Source organism: Tenrec ecaudatus, chromosome 13, assembly GCF_050624435.1.
Source record: "Tenrec ecaudatus isolate mTenEca1 chromosome 13, mTenEca1.hap1, whole genome shotgun sequence".
Lineage (NCBI taxonomy): Eukaryota > Metazoa > Chordata > Mammalia > Afrosoricida > Tenrecidae > Tenrec > Tenrec ecaudatus.
The window spans coordinates 100,384,524-100,403,270 of record NC_134542.1 but is presented as its reverse complement, the minus strand read 5'-3'; the positions used below and the strand labels follow the sequence as shown (position 1 = coordinate 100,403,270).

Here is an 18,747-nt window from a genome sequence, read left to right as displayed (position 1 = left end):
CCAGTGGGGAAGAGAAGAGGTCAGGAAACCTCCCATCAAGCATTGAAAAACACTCAAATGTGGGTTTCGGTACCCCAGATTTTCCAAAACATTGCACATTAGATGTAGAGGCGGAAGTGGCAGTAGGGGCACCAGTTCAAGAATTAGGGGTAAAACCCAGACTGTTGATGCAGTGGCAGCCACATGGCCATGCTGTCTTCGGGTGGAGGCAGCGGCGGCAATACTAGTAGAGGAAGCTCAGAAATGTACGCTTTCAGGCCCTGTACGTGTAAGGGCTCTCTATACGATGGCCCCTCTTCTAGCTAAGCATAGGTCCATTTGTCTATCAAACAGCTACTTTTGAAAATACTATCGATTGCTGATAGGATACCCAGAGGCTAAGTTAGAGGCATGCAAAAAATTAAACCCAGCAACTCTTATGCCCTTTCAAAAGGAAAGCCTGAAAGAAAACGTTGAACGTAGCTGTAGTAAATCCATAACTCGAGTCTTCTCCAGAAGCAAGATTTGAAGGACACCCCTCTCGAGAGTGCAGAAGCACCCAATACACTGACGTGGCTATTTGGTGACTGGCCATCACTAAAGTACCAGGTGTGCAATAGTCTTTCTCTCCCAACCTACAGTGGCAGTCAGCCTCCCTATACCTCAGCCTAGAAGGCAGGACTCACTGCTCTACCATGAGCGTTAGAGAGCAGCTCTATTTCCCTCATGTTACGTGTACATGGAAACCTTTGGAAAGAGAGAGGCTTGCTCTCTGCATGAGGGTTCACCATTCAACATGGAGAGGATATGACAGGTTACCGGAAGCAGTCATGTTGCCTGTAGAAGTGTGCATTGCGTGGTAGAGAGGAAGAAAGGGGAAGTAGCGAATGGTAATAACAATACTGGATGAGGAGCCAAAAGGGCAGCACAAGTTGAAGTTCATTTTGTAGAAATCCTAGCTCAGAAATGACCCTTGTACCAAACTTACACTTTGACACAGAAGAAAAATCTTTTTCAAAGGGAGCAAAAGCGAGAGCGAGTGAGCAAGAGAAACCTTCCAATATTCAAAGTGAGGAAGAAAGGGCTCAAAGCAGGAGTACACACTTTGAACCCTACTGGAACCCAACAGATTTAAAGAGGAAAACAAAAGCAAATCTTACATTTCTAAAGCACTAGCTTGGAAATTCAGCTCTAGCTTCCAACCATCTTTCCATACTGGAAGGGACTCTTCAATTTTGTTATTGGATACAGCAGCCTTAATCAAAGACATGCAAAAAAAAATAGTCAAACAGGTTGTAGTAGTTACATAATCTGGTGTCAATTGAGGATTCAAAGTGAAGGGGCATGGGTTCTAGGCTGTCAATCAGGTGATAGTCAATGAGGCCTCTGTGTGGACATGGCCTTCTCCTGAGAATTCTAGGAGCGCCTGTATTTCCTCCTTGGAGGCAGGAGTCTCTCTCTCTCTCTCTCTTTCTCTCTCTCTCTGCTCACTTCTGTGGAGAAGACACATGGAGAGAGGCTGATGGAGCCAGATCTCTGGAGCCAGAGATGTCACATAGTTATCCCTGCCAGTACTGAGATACTTACAATGTCACTGGATCCACAATACTTCCCACCCACTGGCCTATGATCTTCCTGCACTTGGCATCATTGCATGTGTTTTTTGAGTCTGAAAAAGACTATAGATATATATAGCACATATGGACTAATATGGAATTTATGGACTTGATCTGGACCGGGCTGGGATGTTTTCTGAATATTCAGTTGCTCTTACACATAAAGCTCTTTCCTATATACACATGAGCGTCCTTGGATTTGTTTCTCTAGTCTACCCAGACTAACACACAAGTCAAACAGAGCTTGTGTCTTCTGTTCTCAGAATAACTCCAAGGGAGACTTAAACTTCCACCCTTTTAGTCCAAGTTCAGCAAAGGGGAAGATTTCCAGGGAATATTGGCAGGTAGATATTACTGTGAGAAATATATAAGGAAGCACCAAGTCCTAGTAGGAGTATTGAACTGGGCATGAGCAAGGCATTGGATGTGAGTAAAGCATCCTTGAGAAAAATCATATCAAAGTGTGGGCTGCCAGGGAGCATCCAAAGTGATAATGGCCCAGCTTTCACAACAAGGTTTAGCTACTGCTTTGGGAATCAACTACCATTTATCTACTTCAAGCATCTGGGAAGGTAGAAAGAGTCAACCAAACCTTAAAATGAACCTTAGCTAAGCTATGCCAAGAAACCAAAATTCTTCCAGTCACAGTCAGGAGAGTAAGGGCAGCCCCTCGAAGGGAGCATGGCTTTGTTTCCTAGAATTTATGTGCAGGGGCCTCTTTCAGGTCCAAATAATTATTACATCCCTTCAACAAACATTGCTGGACTTTGTCCAACAAATCCTCCCTGGTCCTAACTAGATTTAGACACAGCAACCGCAAGAAGAGAGGTCTTTTTAAAGCTTCTGAGGGAAAGGGGTCTGCATACCCAATACAAACCATTATAGATGGGGCCTCACCAAGCATTACTGTCTAGCAGCTAGACCTATAGGAGTAAGTTGAAGAGAGGTGAAAGCTGGGTCCAAGTGTCTAGGATCAAGTCTGTCACCCAAACTAATAATCCAGAAGACCCTGAGACTGGCCCAGCCTCTGAGTGACAAGGATCTAAAGCTTCTATTCAAGAACAAGAGAGAAACGTCAGATGAATAACAGTGATTCCCAATGCAGTGTCAGGTTTTGTCTCTTCCTTATTATATACTACGCATATAATAAGGAAGATATATGTATAATATATACGTAACTAACAAGTAATTTCAGTAACACTCCAAAAGTCTCATGAAGGAGTGTAGGGGCCCGCCAGCTTCATGACCAGACCCAGCCCACACTCACTTCAAGTGGGCCTTAGGACAAGTTACGACAGGAGTTGGAACAGTACTTGGAATACTGGTGGCACGCAGAGGGTTTGGTTACCATGAGAAGCCCCACCCACCACAACTTAACCAAGCTTCTTGAGGAAATAACCACGTCAACAGGAGAAAAACATAAGTAGTGACCCGCAGCTCAACAAGTTACCAGACGTCTCAGGCAGCGTCCTGGTGAGAAGTGACTGGGAAGAGGTCAGATCATATCCAGGCCCCTTCCCAAGTCAAACCAGAAGACCTGCCCCACAGCTAAACCTACCTCCAGAGGAACAGGAGGCTCGGGCTGAACTCCAAAATTCCAGCGTCCCAGGCAGCCGCTCAACTGTGAAGGTTAAGGTGTCTGCCAACAGACTCCCCTTGCAGAACTCACAGATGTTACAGACATTCGAGAAGTCACTGAGGAAGATCTTCCTGAGTCCTTAAAGGTTCACGGGACCATATTCCACATGAGCCAGAGAAGCCCTTTTAAAGTAAAGGCGCTAGTGGACAAATGGTCACATTACAATGCAGTGGTTGTCCACCTGGAAGAACAGGAAGTGATATGTAACTTTGATCACTACGCCAACACTTACCCAATCTATCCTAAGGATCCCAAGAACTGCCAGGAATTCCTTGGCACCTCAGAAGTCATCAACTGGAAACAGCATTTGCAGATTTGAAGTTCACAGTCCAGTCTGGATGAAGTGATACAAAGTCTTGTGTCCACGATATCCATTAAGGTCAAGAGAACACAATGCATTCTTTATATGAAGCCTAAAACAGCGAAGACCTTGGTTCCCGCTCTGCTGCAGGCAAAAACTTACCCCCTGAAATGAGCAGACCCAAACCCATTAATGAAGAGCTGTGTAAACACGCATCCCTGGACCTCACCCATGCTGCCTTTGTGAATAAATTTTGGCATTTTGGTGACCATGAAAGAAGCCAAAGATTCATTGAGCACTATATCCAGACCAGACCTTCCCCACCATGTGCATGTTGGGGCCTGAGGGAGCCCATGTGAGCTGGATATGGATGGGCCAGACTGGAGAACTGAGAATGGGAGCTACTGTACCCAAGTACCAGGCACAGAGCATCCTATCCCATGTTCTCTATTCCCATATGCAGGCTCTGGACAAACTTGGCTTCCCCACATATAACCAGATGGATAGGTCCAACAACTGTATACAGAAAATGAGTGAAAGTTGGCAGCATGTCCCCATGCTCGGCAACTGGAGCCAGAGGAACTGTGCGCCTCTGTGACTCTGGCCCTGAGAGCAGGCTGTGTAAAGGGGCCCGAGTACGTGACTGGAAGAGCAGACCGATAAAGGGAGAGAAGGAGAACATTGTAATAAGAGGTTAAACTAGTGGATACATTTTGGTGGCAGTAATATCTTCATATAATGAAATGTTTTGTTGTTGGCAAGTTGAAAAGAAAAATGGTGCAAATAGTTCTACACCATTGTATGGCTTTAGGTTTTTCGATGGCAGATAAAGGAAGGCGTGTTTCCTTGCAAATGTTTCTTCTTGTATGTAGGTTAATCCTTCAGGGGAGGTTGAATAAATAATCCGAAATATCTATGAATGAGGAAAATGGCTTCATAAACATAATCAAACTCTTGTTCCAAATGATGTCTGGCTTATTATGAAAAAGGCTTTCCCTTCTATAAATGGATTTCTCCCTATTAGAACTGTTTACAGCTGTAGTTTCTCTGCAAATGTGTGGAACGTGACTATTCAATTTACTAGGAAGGTTTGCTTCATCCTATACACAGGAAATCAAATCCTAGTGATAAGAGACCAAGACGGATATACTTTAATTCCCACTGACCTGGGCCCCTTGGATGAAGCAAGCTCTTGTACTCCTTATACTCAACAGCATGTCTGGTCGGTAGTGAAGTCTAGCACCTCCTAAAGCCAGGGCCAGAGAGGAGATGGGAGAAGCCTCACTCACAAGGCCCCACTACAACAGGAAGCAGCTGGACAAGTCATTGCACATTACCCCAAAGTAATTTGAGGGTCCACTCCCTATCAAGAAGGAATGTTAGGGACGGAGCAGGGACATTCTAAGGTGAATACTCTTTCCAGAAATCCCTGTCCAGGGTCTCAAACCAATTAGAAAAAGTAGCGAAAACCACAACGTAGGAAACTCTAGGATGAGGGGCGTTCCCAGATTAGGGCAGGAATCTTCATGGTCACCAGTGACATAGAATGCCTTTTGCTTTATTACCATATTATACCACACATCCTCTGTAGCCAGACAGCTGATCAAAACTAATAAGAGCCAAAAAGAAAAGACACCCTAATTCCAAGAAACCCCCTCCTATTCCCTGAAAAATACTATTTCTTCCATAGAAGAGGGTACCCCCCAAACTGTTTTTGAAAGCTATGTATTTAAAATGTTTTTTACAATAAAACCCATTATCACCTTTAAAGTACTCTCACTAAATCCATTTACACTAAATCCATTTGTCAAATCTGTGATTTCATTCTTGGAAACACTTTTTTGAATTCATCTGTTTGGATGGCTGCCAGTACCTCCGTCATTTTTTATTCACTTCTTCTACATTGTCAAATCGCTGTCACATGGAGTGAGTTTGGGTGAGTAAGGTGTGTGTGGCAAGACAGGCATGCTGTTTTGTTCCAAAAAAAACTGGCACACTGAGATGGCTGTTTGAGCAGGTGCATTGTCATGGTGTCAAAACCAGTCTCCCATCTGCTACAAATCAGGCCTTTTTGGTAGCACGCTTTTACACAATCTTTTCAGAACCTCTAAATAAAAATCTGTTTGATTAACAGTCTGACCTGGTGGAACAAACTCCAAAAGCATTATCCCCCTCACATCAAAAAAAGCAAATCAGCATCATCTTGATCTTTGATTTACACTTGATGAACTTTTTTGGGGTGAGGTGACAATGGCAACTCCCACTGGCTTGATTGATGTTTGAAGTCTTCAGAATAGCACGATGTCTTGGCTCCAGTACTGACCTTGGGAAAAAAGTCTGGCTCGCTTCAGAGCTGTTCTTTCAAAGCAAGGCATCTTTTCAGCCCAAGCTCTTTTTTGTTAATCAGTCAGAACTCGAGGCACAAATTTCCCAGTGGCACTTTTCATTCCCAAATATTCCGTCAAAATTCATTGAAACTGGATCTAAAATAGTTCAGGTGATCCAAAATAATCCAGATAACTTCCCCATCTCTTCAAGGTCGTTTGGCAGTCTTCTAGTACAAATGCACACATTTTGTAACATTTTGGTTCATTCAGGAGGTTGATGGATGTCCAGAACGAGATTTTTCTTCAATCGACGTTTCACCTTTTTCGAAAGTAGAAAACCACTCATACACTGGAGCTTTTCCCATAGCACTGTCCCCGTAAGTTGTGTTCAACATCACAAGAGTTTCTGTGGTGTTTTTCTGGGGCAGGAAATAAAATTTCACAGCCACACGCTGTTCTTCAAAACAAACAAACAAACAAACAAACAACAACAACAACAAAAAACGAGGTTCATTGTGAAACTGCTTTTATGAAAAAATTCACTCTGACCATAGAGAACCTTCCCAGGAGACACCACTGGGTGGTGCAGTAACTCACAGGGAGTTGCATGCTTGAGTAGCAGGAGGAATGCATACTAGGAGAGCTCTGTCCAGTGGAGCTTTTTTCTGTTTTTTGTCTGTTTGTTTTTTTGGGTGGGGATATACTCTCTTATAGCTGTTAGTATGAGATAAAAATTCATGCCTTGTAACAACATATCCATTCTGCAGAAAATGACCAGTTCCTCTTTTTTTCTTTATATCAAATGCTTAGCTGAGTGAAATGTTAATTTATGGGATACCTCACTTTGCAATTCAAAGAGTGAAGTGGATGGCCAGGAATGTACTTGGAGGACAACAAGTAGGGCTCCCTAAAACCTTCCAGGCCTAATTATTCCCTTGAGCTCCTGGTTAGATGCTACCACTGTGCTCCTGGCAGAGCCAGACAAAGAGGTGGGCCACAGCTGTCTCTGAGTTCTAGATAATGTTTATTTCAGCCTTAAGGCTTGACATACCCCACTGACCGCTCCAAAGATTAATAGCTACAGATGGAAGCAACTGACTGCCAGTGGTAAACTGCTCTAATCAGAAGGCTGGAATTGATGGAGGAGAAAGAGAGCCACTGTGGATCTCAGAAAGCTCAGGGAGTGCCATCAAATATGGTTCTGGAATTGCTCTGTTAGACTTCATACAAAGGCCGCAGGAAGTCAATGTTGGTGTTGCTTTATCCACAAGGAAACCTCCTGCATCTACTCATCTGTTGCCATGGCAAAGTCAGAACAATGGTACTAGTTGCTCTCTCCCCTGACCTGCCTGTTGAGGTACGCCCATCTATTTTACATTTCTTGCCCTCCTCTTTCCATTCCTCCCCCCCCTCCCCATACTCTTCAAAGTTTGCTTCATTCAGTGTGAAAATCATTTATCTTTTATAATAGGAATCTCACGAAGTATTTGTCTTTATGAGATTGAATAACTTTGGGGAGCATTTGTGTTCCAAATTTGTCAATGTCATAAGGTGTTTGACAGTTTCCTAATTGTTTTTATAGAGATGCATAATATTCAATTATAAAGGTGTACTAGTGTCTATTTATCTATTCCTCCACAGGTGGGCCTTTTGGTTATTTTCATGTTTTTGCTATTGTGGATAGTGCTGTGATAAACATGGGTGTTCGTGTATTACTCTTTGTTTCTTTGGGGTATGCACTGTGTAGAGATTAGTAGGCCATATGGTATTTCTATAATGGGGCTAGAAGTTCAGCTACCACCTTCCGCACCCAATCCCAGAAGGAGGGTGAGAATCGTGCACATTTTATGAACAGTTTTGAGAGGACAGCAGGATGAAATCTCTAGGACTGACTACTATCGTCTCAGAGTCACGCTTTTGATGCTCCTGTGAATGTCAGTACATCTGATCGCACAAAGCCACTGGCTGTACATCCTAGGGCACGGCTGCCCCTTTTCCTTCAGACAAGATTAATGTTCTTCAAGGAAACATCTGTCTGAGGGCGCCTCCTTTGATAGATGAGCTGCGTCCTTCTGGTTTTGCTCATGGCCAATTCCCTCATCTTAAGTTAGAGTTAACAGGGAACAGTGAAGCACTATATTACTCAGCCTATAGGTTGTAGGTGTGCATTCACTTGGGAACTTAGGGCAGTAACGATCAAAGCGATTTAATCTTAGTGACTACTTAATTGTCTTAGGTAATGCAGGATCAAAGCAGAATTCATTAAAAGTTCCTCTCTTGGGAGCTTATTTTTTAGCTACAGGGAACTAAAACCTAAAATGAGATGAACGAAGGAAGAGATCCCCACTCTCATTTATTTGCATTTGTTTAAGGAACCACCTGGTAGTTTTCCATAGTGGCTGTACAATTCTGCAATCCCATCAGCATCATATAGGTGTTCCCGTCTCTCCAATTCTCTCCAGCATTTATTATTTTCTGTTAGATATTTTTGACTTCAGTGTCAATGTGAGCTAATGTGTCATCTAAGTTTTAATCTGTATCTACCTTTTAGCTAATGATTGCAAGCATTTCTTCATATGACTGCTGACCACCTGAATGTCGTCTTTGGTGATTTGTCTACCAAGCCTTCTGCCCATTTGTTATTGGATTATTGGTTTATTTGTATTGAAGGGTTTTGGTTTCATATAGATTTAAGGGGCTAGCTCTTTACCTGATATGTCATTGCCAGAATTATTCCCAATTTCTTATTGGGCTATCCTTTTCTCTTCTGATGAAGTCTTTGAATGTATGCAAATATTGCATTTTTCAGAAGTTTCATTTCTCTATTTCATATTTTTTAGTGAGGGTGTTTTCATTATATTTGGTAGTGAATTTATACCTTGCATAAGAGCCTCTAAGCTTATCCCTATACTTTCATTGATGATCTTTATATTTCTAGTGCTTATATTTATGTCTTTAATCTCGCATGAGTACGTTTTTGTATAGGGTGTGAGATATGGCTTCTGTTTAATTCTTTTACAGAACTTGATCCAATTTTATCACTAGCAGGTGTTGCAGCCACCGATTTCCAGTTAGTTTGTCATGCTCTGGTGGCTTGTGTGTTGCTATGATCCTGGAAGCTATGTCGGTGGTATTTCAAATGCCAGCAAATTCACCCAATGTGAACTGGTTTTGGTGGTGTTCCCAGACTAAGCACAGACTACAAACAAGAAACCGGTTGTCCAATTGGAAGGCAGTAGCCACTGAAGATCATAAGCATAGTAATGAAATATTGTTAGATACTGGAGACCTAGTGAGCAGAAACAGAACACTGTAGGAGATATTGACAGAGGATGGGCCCCTCAAGTTGGAAAGAGCTAGAAATGTGACTGACGAGGAGTTGCTTTCTGAAAGTAGAGTTGCCCATGGTGATATGAGTATATGGAGTATATCTTTTTGGAGGGGAGCCATTGAGTTTTTATTTGCTGATTGAGCACAGCTCAAAGTGAGAAGAAACAACTTCTAATATCTACTAATAGTTGGAACTTGGAATATGCAAAGTATGAATCTAGGAAAATTGGAAGTCATAAAAAATGAAATGGACCCCATAAAAATAGATATCCTGGTCATTAGTGAGCTGAAATAGCATGGCATTGGCCACTTTAAATCAGAAAATCATATAGTTTTCTACATTGGGAATGACACTATCAAGAGGGATGTATTGTAATTGACAAAAAAGACATTTCAAGATCTATCTTGAAGTACAATGCTGTGTTTGATAGGATTATATCTAGTTCAAGAAAATTTAATCAATACATCTATTGTTCAAGCTTATGCCACAACCAACAAAGCTAATGATAAACACCAGAAAAATTCTGCCAATGTTTTTAGTCTGAAATTTATCAAACATGCAATCAAGATGCATTCACAATTATCGGCAATTGGAGTGAAAAATTGGAAACAAAGAGGAAGGAATATGTAGTCCTGGTGATATAAATGAAGTTGATGCTTGCATGATAGAACTTTGCAAAACCAACAACCTGTTCATAGAAAACACACAAACAACAACGGTACACATTACTTTTTCTAGATGGAATACACAGAAGTCAAATGGACTACATTTGTAGAAAGAGACAAATGGAGACATTCAAGATCAATACCTAAAACCAAGCCAATGGTTTACTGTGGGGCAGACCATCAAATGCCTAGGTGTAAATTAGGGGTGAAGCTGAAGAAAATTAAAACAAATCCTGGGAAGCCAAAATGCTACCTTGATCTTATCCCACCTGAATTTTGGGGGGAAATCTCAAGAATAGATTTCTGCATTAAACACTAAATAAAAGCAGACCAAAAGGGCTGTGGAAAGGCATCAAGAATAGCAATCATGAAGAAGGTAAAAGGTCATCAAAAAGACAGGAAAGAAAGTAAAAAATTAAGGGGATTTCTCAGAAGAGACCCTGAAACTCTTAATTATAGAGTAGCTAAAGGCAAATGGAAGAAATGATGAAGTCAAAGAGCTGAAAACAAAAAGTTCAAAAGTCAGCTCAAGAAAACAAAGTAAAATATTATAATGAAATGTGCAAAGACCTAAAGTTAGAAACCTAAAAAATGAAGGGTATGCTCAGCATATCTTTTTTAAAAATCATTTTATTGGGGGCTTGTACAACGCTTATTACAACCCATACATACATCCATTGTGTCAAGCGTATTTGAACATTTATTGCCATCATCATTCTCAAAACATTTGTTTTCTACTTGAGTCCTTGGTATCAGCTCATCATTTTTTCTCCACTCTTCCCAACCCCCTCCCTCATGAACCCTTCATGATTTATAAATTATTATTATTTTTCATATCTTACACTGTCTGACATCTCCCTTCACCCACTTTTCTGTTGTCTATCCCCCAGAGAGGAGGTTATATGTAGATTCGTGTAGTTGATTCTCCCTTTCCACCCCACCCTCCCTCCACCCTCCAGGTATCGCCACTCACACTACTGGTCCTGAAGGGATCATCTGTCCTGGATTCCTTGTTTCCAGTTCCTATCTGTACCAGTAAACATCCTTTGGTCTAGCTGGATTTGTAAGGTGGATTTGGGATCATGATAGTGTGTGGGAGGAAGCATTTACGAACTAGACGAAAGTTGTATGTTTCATCATTGCACACTGCACCCTGACTGGCTTGTCTCCTACCCATGACTTTTCTGTGAGGTGATGTCCAGTTGCCCACAGAAGGGCTTTGGGTCCCAAATCTGCACTCCCCCTTATTCACAATGATAGGATTTTTTTGTTCCTCAATGCCTGATACCTGATCCCTTTGACACCTCATGATTACACAGGCTGGTGTGTTTCTTCCATGTGGGCTTTGTTGCTTTTGAGCTAGATGGCTGCTTTTTTACCTTAGTCAGCATATCTTAAACCAATAGGTAACATCATGATAAATGTACAAAAGATTGAAGTTGTCCAGGATTTTGTGTTGTTTGAATCCACATCCAATGCTCATGGAAGAAGCAGTCAAGAGATTGAAAGACAAATTATGTTGAGTGAATCTGCTAAAGAAGACCGACACGGGATGCTATTCTTTCTGATATGCGAGCATGATCTCCTTTCTTCAGCACACTTTGCTACGGCATTGATATGTTTAATGATCCCCTTCTGGGGGTAAGTACTGAGCTGCGTTGCATGTTAGAACTGCTTGTTTTTGGTTAGAGCTTATGGTTAAGTGTGAGCTCAAAACCCATGAATATAATTAATGCTTGTATGTATATCCCTGTTCCACTTTACTAGCAGAATTTTCAGCTTTTTGAGAGATAATCTAAGTAGACTTTATGGGGTCTTTGGTAATCAGAGTATCATTAAGATAGCCAAAATACTGTTGAGGTAAGAGGAATATTAATATATGGGAAAACTTTTTAGACAAAAATATATGAGATGTTCACTCTCATGTATTAAAAACTTGTGACTGAATCATGTTTAAGAAAACAATAAGGGCTAGACATAGGGCATGAAGTACTCTAAGACTCATTGACTATAGCAGAACTACATCAGCAGAACTAAAACATGTCTTAAAAACGTAAGAAAACATGAAAATGACAAATATATGGCAGTCTTAAGTTGCCTTTTATTGGGCAGCCTCAAACACAAGAAGTGTAGCTGAAGTTCAATGATGTCCACATGCACTGCCATGGAGTCGCAGACCTCCTCTTCTCTCACCAGGGTGGTACAGCTCTGAGCCCAAAGGCGTCGATCAGGTTCTGTAAGCTGCAACTGGTGTTTTCAAGGGCAAGCCTGTTCACGTAGCGGGCTTTCAGACTCAGATCCTTCAGTGCAACCTATTTAGTGTGCTGTACACCTGAAGAAAGCAAGATTTAAAGTCCCTGTAGTCTATAGCATGTGGCCTGGGTCACCAAAGGCTGAGAAGAAACCCGGTTAAACATACACGATTAGCTATATAGTACAGGGCTGATTCTCGCTCTCAGGAGTCCACAGATGCAACAGGAAGGCCCCAGGGCAAGCTGCCCCCACCGCCGCACCTCTACCCAATAACACAAAGATGCTCATCCTCTTTGAGGCAGACGCTTTCCCCTCCCCTCCCAACTCTTGGTCACGAATCTCCACTGGAGTTGACTGAGCACTACTGAAATTGTGCCAAGCTAATAAAGGTGACTATAGGCTATCGCCACATGACATAGCTTATTTGGTCCTTTCTCACTCCCAAAGAGAAACTATCTGAAACTGAGGTGAAATCTCTCTGAAGAAGTGGTTTTTATGAGGTCCACATAAGGGAGTGACCAGTGGGTTACAAGCATGAGATCCTCCTGCCACCCCATTGCCTGGGTGAGTAACTAGATGGTCTGAGAACCATTTCTTGTCTTTGTCTTAGTGTCTATCCTAGAGTAGTGGCCGCATGAAATGTTTATCTTTTTGTGATTGACTGACTCCACTTGGCAGAATGCTCTCTGGGTGAGACCATGTGGTTTGGGCTTTCATCATTTTTTTAGAGATGCATTGTATTCCATTGTGTGAACATATGCAGCCAAAGTTCATTATCCAGCATTCTACTGATGGGCTTTTTTTTTTTTAGATTAGTAGTTTGAAAACCAAATTCATTCCTTAGCTATATTGCTTGAGGAATAAGAATGATTTAAGTTCACCTAACCATATGGTTTTGAAAAAGGCTTGTGCTCAGGTGTCATTTCTCAAATCATTATAAATTATTGACAATTCAAAACTTCGTAAGGAGTCATGCAACCTAGATTTACTTCCTGTTGACTTATTTCTCACCTCAAACTCTGTGGAATTTTTAAAAATAACTTTTTGTATTTCTCTAAGAGAGACATAATGTGTGATTTTCTGGATGATTTGGCATTGGGTACCACGTGAGCTACTTTGCACAGAGTCATTAAGATATCCAAGGAATCTGTTTGGGAATTAGCGATTGTTATTGTTTTGTCCAATTGCTGTAGTATATATTTATATTTTGTGATGATCATTATACCTAATACTTTATCATTTAAATTTCTAACTTGTTTCTTTTCAGTCTATCTGCTTAATTAAGATTTACTTTTTAACATTAATGCCTCTTCAAATGGACATTCCTCAAAACATTCTTGATTTAAAATGTATGTTATGTTCAATTAATAAAGCATTTATCAGGTAGAGAATCTGTTTGAAATGACTTAGTGTCTTCTAGATTGTTGTATGACATCTTCAAGAACTGAGTTGATTTTATGCATTATTTGTATTTTTGTCTTTATACTATTTATTATGATTTCATTCTTACCACCTATGTTAGTTATATAATCTGTTGTCAATTTGAGAGCATTATAAGTAAAGGGGTGGAGTTTACCTGTCAATCAGGTCATAGCCAATGAGGCCTCTGTGTGGGCATGGCTTTCTCCTGAGGATTCTGGAAATTTTGATATTTCCTCCTTGGAGGTGGGATACAATTTCTCTCTCTGCTCACTCCCTGAGGACATCCCTGTGGAGAAGACACATGGAGAGAGGCAGATGGAGCCAGACCTCTGGAGCTAGAAAATGCCACTGGATCCACAAGACTTCCCACCCACTGGTCTGTGATTGTCCTGCACTCAGTGTCATTGCATGTGCTTCATGAGTCTGAAGAGGACTTTATAGATTGGTATCAGACTTATGGGCTAATACCAGACTTATGGACTTGGTCTGGACTGGGCTGGGATGTTTTCTCAATATGCAGCTGCTCTTGTATACAAAGCTCTTATACACATATGAAGGTCTATGGATTTGTTTCTCTAGTCTTCCCGGACTAACACACCACCTTACTGAGATTTTGTTTTTTATTGCTCTCTGTTTGGTCTCCCAGCTGTGAAGCATGGGAGGAGCGGATGTACAATGAAACTATTTGATGCAATGGGTTGTAGGAAGCACAGGTGTGGGAGGTGGGTGGTAGGGATGGAAAGGGGATTTGGGGTGTAAATATGAAAGCTGAGGTGGGAGGGAGCACTAGAACTGATTGTGAAGGCACAACTCATTTTAAAGGTGACTTAACCATGGAGGCTGGGGAAATGCTCTACAATTGATGTGGTATTGACTGTAAATTCTCCTTGGTATGGTTGAATGATTGAACTGTTGAACTGCATTATATGTAAATTATGTGCCAATCAAACTGTTGGGGGGGAAAGAATGGAATTGAAAAATTTGATATGGATGATAATCAAGAAACAAGACTGAATGACTGGTAGTAAGATTTTGTCTATATTTTAAAGACTATTATTATTTCACTTAAAGCAAAATATCTGGTTGAGCCAGAATATAAAAGATGGTAGAACACTTGAGTGTGGATAGTAAGTTGTAGACTGTCTGAGGGGAAGTGAATTTTATAAGTAACTGAAATATTGAAAATATTTACTATAGTATATAGATTTGGTGAATTATTCAAAGGATGAAATTAAGACTTGCAGACATTTCATTACAAAATGCCATACGTTGTATTAAAATAATGATGAGATAATAACATTTAAATAAGTTAAATGAGTTGGGTCAAAACCTTACGTTGTGGTAAGTTTATAGTGATGATCAATTTAAATAAAAGTTGATTATCATAGCACATATATTTGGTCATTGGGAATGAAGTTGAGAAAACAATACAGATTGATCACTACAAATGATTTCTTAATTATACAATTGAGAAAAAGGTTTAATAACTTGCAGTTTTGGAGTTATATCTGAAACTTTTTTAAAAAAAGATTGTGCCTTGGCTGAGTATTTATATATCAAGTATCAGATTAGAATTGAACAATTTGTACACACTTTGTTTCAGCACATCAATTTCAATTCCCTCAAAGTCTTGTACGTGTTGAAAAGTTTTCATAATGATTGCTAGGCTGCAAAATAAGAGGGGCCCAAGGGGCTCAAAATCAATTATATCAAAATATTATTCTAAAGTCATACTTATCTTGTAAACCTAGTTTGTCTTTTTTAAAAAAGGTTATAAAATATCACCACATTAAATATCTTTATTTTGATAAATTTTACAGATGGAAACAATACAGCAGTTTACATAGTCTACGGCCTCTAAACATTTAACCATCATTGATAGTGTCCACAGTTACTTCTGTGCTTCATGATCAGAAAACATTCAGATGCCTGTTATTCTATGAAAACTCAACTCTCCATTTAAAAATATATTTATTTTAATTTACTATTAATTGGGAGGTAATACAGATAGCATATCGCTCCATAGTTCAATCACATCAAGCAGTATTGGACAATTACTACCACAATCGGTTTCCAAACATTATTCTTTCTGGACTCCTTGACATCATCTCCCTTTTACCCACATCACCAATGTCCCACCGCCCCCCAACCCTTATTCTACTTGCTATCCCTATAGGTTCATCAATCCTGGGTTTCATATGCCCCAAACAGAAAGGCATATAACACAACTTCAAGAGGGTGACTCCTAATGACATAACACCTCTGAGATAAACCCTAAACAGAACAAACAGAAGCAAAACAACAGAATACAGAAAACGTTGAAAGCTGGGGATCAACTCACAAAGTTTTAACTGCTCAAGTCCGGTTTAGCTCTTTGGTCTTCTATACTCTTCTCCCCAATGCACTCTGGTCAGCAACCACTTTCCTCCCATCCGCAATTATAGACAGAGGGCGATCACTAGAGACTTATTTCCTACGGAGTTCCCACAAATGTATCTTGGGTTCCTAATTCTGCAAACCAGATTCTCACAATTTAGGCCATGATACTAATCCCTCCTTCGACTTCAGATTGCATGATGTATAATCCTTTGATGACTGATGAGAGTATGCTTCTTTCATGTGGACTTAGTTGATATCTCACTTAGATGGCTGCTTTTTGGGAGACAAGACTTTAAGATTCCAGATGCGATTTTATCTGATAATCGGACACCATCTAATTTCTTCACCACATTTTGGTATAGCACCCTTATCTTCTGTGTTCCTTTCCTGAGGGCAAGGATTGAGCAGGGCCATGATGGAAGAACTAATTATTCTTAAATTGGAGCTAGGATTTGGTGTGAGCCCCAAATCCATTCCTGGATCTTTGTTTGTTTTCTTACTCTGTCTTTGGCTCTCTTTCAACACCTCCCTGTAAGATTGCAGTGGAGAGTCTTATCGATCAGCTCCTGGGGCATGATGATCTTCCTTTGATATTGCCATGATTAGCCCCTGGTATTAATTTTTTAAAGCCCTGGTGAGAGAGAGAGATTGGGCCAATATAGGCTAACTTGCTATCACAGTACCTGAATTACTGACTTGTACAGAATAAACCCTTTTGTGGCTGGATGCTATTTACATAAACTATGGGAGCTAATTGTCAGGAAAATTTACAATAATATTCACTGAGAATGTTCATAACAGGTTTGTGGGATAAAACTTCAGTACAGCATTTCAGGCATTGTACCTTTTTTTTATGGAACAATTTATTTCTCTTTAGAAGTCTTCTCACATTTTTGTCTGTTTGCCTTGATGGTGCTGCTCCTTGGATTGATTTCATTTTCTAGTTATACAATAGTCTGTTCAATCTCAAAAATCTTCCTAACTGGGATACCCAAGTTGACGCCATTTCCCTAAGCTAAGATCCAACTATTAATTGCATACTCGTCTGTTGCCAGTTTAAATCTTGACAAGTTTTCCTTGATGTCTGGAGCTCCTTTTAGGCGTGTTCAATCACATGAAATAGATTTTCATTGTATTCTTCCCAGAAATTGCATCCAGACTGTGACATTAGTTTCAGATTCTCAATTCCACCCTCTCGATGCTCTCCCTGGGCCCTGGAATGGCTCACACACTCTTATCATGCAGGAATCGTGTTTCTTCTCTGACTTGACAAAGGGTCTAGAAGCTCATATTATTTCATACTGAGCAATTCAATTGGTTTCAGAGTTGCCAGTCTTTCCAATTTATTTCTTATTATGTCTGTTTCAAATGCAGAATAAACCAGGGCTGCCAGGTAGCTCAGGTAGGTCTTTGTGGGCTGGTGTCAGCAAGTCTCCTCCACCAGGTCTACAGCCTCTTTTCCCATGCTGGTGCTTAAAACCTTTGATTCACCAAACCTGTGCCCCATTGCAGCAAACTGTTTTGGATAACATTTCTCCAGTCTGCCTATCTGAAACTTTATAATAATAGTAATCATTGGGGTTTAAAATGTTTCTTTTCTTTCATTTTACCTTCAGACTTTGTTAGACTTAGAAAAATGGGGACTGATATATTGAGCTTAGAACCAGAGACTAAATCAGAATTTCCAGATTTCTGGAAGGTGATAGGGTTCATGAGTTAGAACTGAGTCAAAAATCAAGAATAGAAATCAGTCACCAAATAAATTGAATGGTTCTATAAATTAGTTCTGTGGAAATATATTGGTTGTTTTAGTTTATATATAAGCAACTACTTTTCTCTAATTTTCCAAATTACTCAACTTAGAGATTTTGATTTCATTACTCTCAAAGCTTTTATTAGCAAATTCATATCAACAAATTCATAAAAATCCATGACTACAGACTCGAATAAGTCTACATTTTAATCTCTATTTTACAAAGTAGAATGACAGAAAAATTCTTGATATGTCTCCCCCAAACCAGTTTTGTATCTTAATAGGTGAGTATTGCCATGTAAGTATTTCTATCCTTCTGCATATACAACCTTATGTTTTTTTTTATAAAATCTAGCTTCTACCACTGCTATTTACATATGGGAAAACATCTCATGATAATTGATACTCTTAGTCTGACATGTTACTTTCAAACATTTAGCCTGATACTGGTTTTAATATTCCTTTCCATGCCTATCATGGAATTGCAAATGAATCCACACAAGCCATTTGCCCCTAGATGTTCTTTACAAACCTTGCGGCTTGGCATACAACGTCAACAACAAAAAATCATGTTCGAAACATCGATTGGTATTTGCTCTATATCGTCCAGAAGACCCAGTAAACTATTTCACCCTGAGCATTTGGTTCTGTTGATAAAGTGTCTATCCAATGTCAGGGATCCATTTGTTCACCCCCCCCCCCCACTGCACATTCTAGAAGCCAGACTTCCTGAGATTTAAACTGGGCTTACATAAGTTTCCCTTTCTGAGCAAATGGTTTCCTCAATATGGCTTCTCCCTGAAGTTGCCCCAATTTAATAGACTCCTATCATGGTGGTCAATGAATCTCCACAGAAATACACAGAGAGGGAGATTCTCCTCTTTGTTTCTGTCTCTGAGAAGGTAACTTCCTTTCTGATGCGTAAACTCGGGAAAGACCATTTGCCTGTTAAAGAAAACACAATTTTAAAAAGTTTAACATGCTCTTTTGTACATGCCTCTAGCGGAAAAAGAAATCCACGCTGTATTATGTTTATTAATAATATGTTTTTAATGAAACTTGTGTTGCCTTAATTTTTGTTC

The 18,747-nt window shown here is 40.2% G+C and overlaps 2 pseudogenes; one reads left to right on the top strand and one right to left on the bottom strand.

The window, feature by feature from the left end:
• The first annotated feature begins 2,003 nt into the window (after positions 1–2,003).
• LOC142424039 (glycine N-acyltransferase pseudogene) lies at positions 2,004–4,133 on the top strand (annotated as a pseudogene).
• Positions 4,134–16,797: 12,664 nt separating this feature from the next.
• Positions 16,798–17,419, bottom strand: LOC142424038 (pre-mRNA-splicing factor SPF27 pseudogene; annotated as a pseudogene).
• Positions 17,420–18,747: the final 1,328 nt, after the last annotated feature.